The sequence below is a fragment of the Papaver somniferum genome, chromosome 9, assembly GCF_003573695.1.
Source record: "Papaver somniferum cultivar HN1 chromosome 9, ASM357369v1, whole genome shotgun sequence".
NCBI lineage: Eukaryota > Viridiplantae > Streptophyta > Magnoliopsida > Ranunculales > Papaveraceae > Papaver > Papaver somniferum.
This window is the reverse complement of record NC_039366.1, coordinates 176680714-176686089: the sequence shown is the minus strand read 5'-3', so window position 1 is coordinate 176686089 and position 5376 is coordinate 176680714.

Below are 5376 nucleotides of genomic sequence, written 5' to 3'. Positions count from 1 at the left end.
TAAATATGATGCTAGTGTAGCAGAGAGGGGACATCGAGAGTTTGGGGCAGAGACTGAGGGTAAAAGAGGAGGTTACAAAGTGAATCATCACCTGCAGGAAGAATAAGCCACAAAGAAAATAAGACTGCAAACTGCAGTCGTTATTTCTAGTGTCTTATTTTTCCAACATCCTAGCGTCTTAAATTTTGTAACAGTCCATTGTAACAAGTAGCTTCAGTTTGCAACAAATATTGTTCTGTAACGCCTATACAACATTGCAGATTCATTGTTTTATTAATAAAAACACCGTTTGAGCTATAACTCCTATTTTTTTGAGTGTGTTTTTATCATGAGAAGCTAGACCCCAACATTGGGTCGACGGAGGAAGCCGGACTTCATACATGGGTGAATTTGTTTTATTTTCTATTTGACTTTTGCACTTAATTAAAATAGAATTATGATTTGAAAAAATTAGTTATTATTTTATTAGATGGGTCATGCTTGCTTAGATGTTTGATGTCCCATGCTTACGATTTATAACTAATGTTTGGAGAATCTACCTTGGCAAGAATAAGAGTCGATGTTGTTTTATTTGTCGAGCGATAATTGTTTGAGAATGAATAATTGAACCTATTGATATGAGTTTGGCCGAATCCTAGAACCAGTAATTCTCTATTTTATTCCTTTAAAATTAAACAAGTCTTAGAGTTCGAATCATATTTACTAAAAAAACAACGACAATCAAAAATATTAATCACCCTAGCAATTCGAATTTCCATCTTTTCGGTGAGAAACAGTATGTAAACTTAGCTAACCGAATACGATGTGACTCTAAATGTTGGAGATTTTTGGTACAACTAAAATTTTTCTCCCTTACCCCCAAACCTAAATTGAACATAGTCCTCGATGTTCCATATATATAAATATGAATGCATGAACAAAGAGAAATGTTGATCAAAAGAAAAGAGATAGGTAAAGATGTTACCAGGACCATGTACCACAGGGATGGGTTGCCTCCCATAAAACGCTAAGTTTAATGTCTTCGGCCAGACTTGACTGTACCTGCAGAAAATTAGTCGTGATAAACGGGATCCTGTAAATTTGTATTTTCCACTTCAGGGTTGGTCAATTCGATAAATGATTTCAACCGCTGACCGTTGACTTTAAAAGTCTCTCCAGTATCATGGTTCCTAACCTCAATAGCACCGTGTGGATACATGGTCTTGACATAGAATGGGCCGGTCCAACGAGATCCAAGCTTACCAGGAAAAAGGTGAAGGCGAGAGTTATACAAGAGAACTTTCTGGCCTGGTGTAAACATACTTTAGAAGAATCGATTTGTCGTGAAAAACTTTGGTTTTCTCTTTGTAAATTTTCGCATTTTGGTAAGAATCATTACGAATTTCTTCTAACTCATTGAGCTGAAGTCTACGGTTATCACCAGCAGTACGTAGGTCAAAGTTTAGTCGTTTAATGGACCAATAAGCTCGGTGTTCTAATTCTACAGGCAAGTGGCAGGCTTTACCGAAGAAAAGTCTATATGGATACATCCCAAGTGGAGTCTTAAAAGCGGTTCGGTAAGCCCACAATCCTTCTACTAAGTGCAGAGACCAATCCTTTCGGGTAGGGTTTACGGTCTTTTCTAAAATCTGTTTAATTTGCTTATTAGACACTTCAACTTGGCCACAAGTTTGTGGGTGGTAAGGTGTAGAAACCTTATGGGTAATGGAGTACTTCTTCATGAGTGTCTCAAAATACCGGTTACAAAAATGGGAACCTCCATCACTAATGATTGCTCTAGGTATACCAAATCGAGAGAAAATATTGTCTCTAACAAACTTAATCACAACGTGGCGATCATTTGTCTTGGTAGCTATTGCTTCAACCCACTTAGACACATAGTCAACAACTAATAAGATGTAAAATTTACCATAAGAATTGACAAAGGGACCCATAAAATCTATTCCCCACACATCAAATATTTCTATTATTATTATAGGACTAAGTGGCATCATATTACGTCGGGTCATCTTTACTAACTTTTGACATCTATCACAACTTTGACAAAATAGGTGGGAGTCCTTAAACAGTGTTGGCCAATAGAGACCAGATTCTAAAACCTTTGCAGTTTTTTTCTTAGAACTAAAATGACCTCCACAAGCTCCAGAATGACAAAAAGTCAAAACACTGGAGATTTCGTTGTCAGGAATACAACGACGGATGATCTGATCAGGGCAATATTTGAATAAGTACGGATCGTCCCAAAAAAAATATTTAACCTCAGAAAAGAATTTAAATCTATCCTTTTTAGACCAATGGTCATACATTTGACCAGTTACCAAATAATTAACAATGTCAGCAAACCAGGGTAACTCAGAGATGGAAAATAATTGTTCATTAGGGAATGTGTCAAGGATCGGTCTCTCATCATCTCTAGTCTCATCAAGGATACAGGATAAATGGTCAGCCACTACATTTTCAGATCCTTTCTTATCACGAATATCTAGAGTAAATTCTTGAAAAAGCAATACCTATCTAATCATCCGAGGTTTTGAGTCATTTTTTGAAAGGAGATATTTGAGTGCGGCATGATCAGAATAAACTATGACCTGAGACCCTAAGAGATATGATCTAAATTTCTCCAAAGCAAAAACGATGGCTAACATTTCTGTCTCAGTGGTTGTGTAGTTTAACTGGGCATCGTTTAGGGTCCTACTCGCATAATATATCACACTAGGTGCTTTATCACGTCGTTGGCCAATAACAACACCAACCACATAATCGGAAGCATCACACATGAGTTCAAATGGGAGCTTCCAATCGGGTGGTTGGATGATAGGGGCAGAAGTCAATAATGATTTTAGTTTCTCAAAAGATGCAACACGGGCTTCATCAAATACAAAGGCAGTATCTTTAGCAAGTAGATTCGACATAGGTAAGGCAATCTTGCTAAAGTCTTTGATGAAACGACGATAAAATCCAGCATGGCCAAGGAAAGATCTAACATCTGTTACATTCTTAGGTGGTCTTAATTTTGCAATTAGGTCAACCTTGGCTTTATCAACTTCTATTCCCTTAGAGTACACCACATGTCCTAACACTATTCCTAATTTTACCATAAAATGACACTTTTCCCAATTAAGGACTAAGTTATTTTCTTTACAACGTTCTAGAACTAGTGTAAGGTGGTGAAAGCATTCATCGAAAGAGGATCCAAAAACCGAAAAATCTTCCATAAAGACCTCGAGCAATCGCTCAACCATGTCCGAGAACATACTTAGCATGCAACGTTGGAATGTTGCGGGTGCATTGCACAACCCAAAAGGCATACGCCTGTAAGCAAAAGTACCAAATGGACATGTGAAGTTTGTTTTCTCTTGGTTCTCCGGTGCTATAGGAATTTGGTTATAACCAGAATATCCATCTAAGAAACAATAATGGTTGTGGCCAGCTAATCTTTCTAACATCTGGTCGATGAATGGTAAAGGAAAGTGGTATTTCCTTGAGGCTGAGTTCAGCTTACGGTAGTCTATACATACTCTCCACCCGGTGGTAACTCGGGTAGGTATCAATTCATTGTTCTCATTCGCAACTACAGTAATCCCGGACTTCTTCGGGACAACCTGGACATGGCTGACCCATTTACTATCAGATATGGGGTATATGATACCCGCATCTAATAACTTCAGCACCTCAGTGCGAACAACTTCCTTCATATTAGGATTCAAACGTCTCTGCATTTTTCTTGAGGTTTTAGCATCTTCTTCTAGGTAGATGTGGTGCATAAAATCGACATGACTAATTCCTTTCAAATCTGCCATAGTCCACCCTATTTTAGTCTTGTGCTCACGAAGAACACTAACTAGTCTACTTTCCTGATCGGGCTCTAAGTCAGAGGCAATTATGGCAGGAAAAGTATTTTCACTACCAAGAAATACATATTTCAGTGTATCTGGTAGCGACTTTAATTCAAGGGTAGGTGCCTTAACTGATGATGGGAGGGGTTTATCTATGATCCGCGGAAGATGTTCTGGTTTACGCTGCCATTTCCCATAATTCATTACTGGTACAAAATCTAACAACGTATTAACTTCTTCAAAATGACTATCCTCATCATAGTAGGCTCCAAAGTGGGCCAAGCACGCCTCTAAAGGATCACTAACACTATTGGTAGTAAAGGTATTCTCAACTAGAGAATCAATCATGCATATAGACTTATAGTGTTCAGGGTCCGGAGGGGCTTGTAATGCCTTAAAAACGTTCACCGAGATTTTCTGATTCCCAAAGGAAAATTCTACTAGGCCAGTTTGACAATGTATGACTGCATTTGCAGTGGCTAGAAACGGATGACCTAGGATGATTGGGATATTGATATCTTTACTAGAGACAGGTTGAGTGTCCAAAATCACAAATTCAACTGGATAGATAAAGTTTTCTACCTGAACCAAAACATCTTCAATAATTCCACGGGGGATTTTGACTGACCTATCGGCTAATTGTAGAGTTATCCTAGTTGGTTTCATCTCACCTAGTCTAAGTTGTTCATATACCGAAAACGGTAAAAGATTCACACTAGCCCCAAGATCTAATAGAGCATTGTCTATCGTTTGTTTACCTATGACACATGTGACAGTAGGACAACCGGGATCTTTAAATTTGACTGGGTACTTTCGTGAGATTATGGAACTAACTTGTTGGGTCAAAAATGCCTTTTTATGGACACTCGCGTCTCTCTTGACAGTACACATCTCTTTTATGAACTTGGTCATAGTCGGTACATGTTTTATTGCATCTAATAAGGGCAGGTTGATCTTAACTTGCTTAAAGATGTGTAGGATTTCAGCATAAGTACTAGGCTTTTTCTTAGCGAGTCTCTAAGGGAATGGTGCAGGTGGTACATATACTCTCTCAAGGGTAGCTTCCTCACTTGGACTCTTAGCAATCTCAGGCCCATTAGGGTCTTTAGACGAAGTTTGGTCAACCTCAGTCTCTTTTTCAGATGGACTACTATCCTTAGGTGGTTCTACCGATTTTTCTAAAGTTTTACCACTCCTAAGGGTGATAACTGCTTTGATATGTTCATTGTGGCTAGAACTATCTGATCCATTAACCTGGTTAACTCCTTTCGGATTCAGAGTCGTTTGGCTAGGAAACGTCTCGTTCTCCCTATCGCTTAACCTGTTTGACAGTTGACTTATTTGAGTCTCTATATTGGAAATAGCTCGGTCATTGTTTTGTTGGTTACGTTGAATTTCATCGAACATATGACCTAAAGTGTCAAAATTTTGTTTAGTCTCGGCATTATTTCGGACACTACCTTCAATAAAGAGTCTTAGATTTTCCTCTAGAGACAACACCTTTGGGTCAACTGGGCTCGGTTGAGGTTGGTTCCTAGCA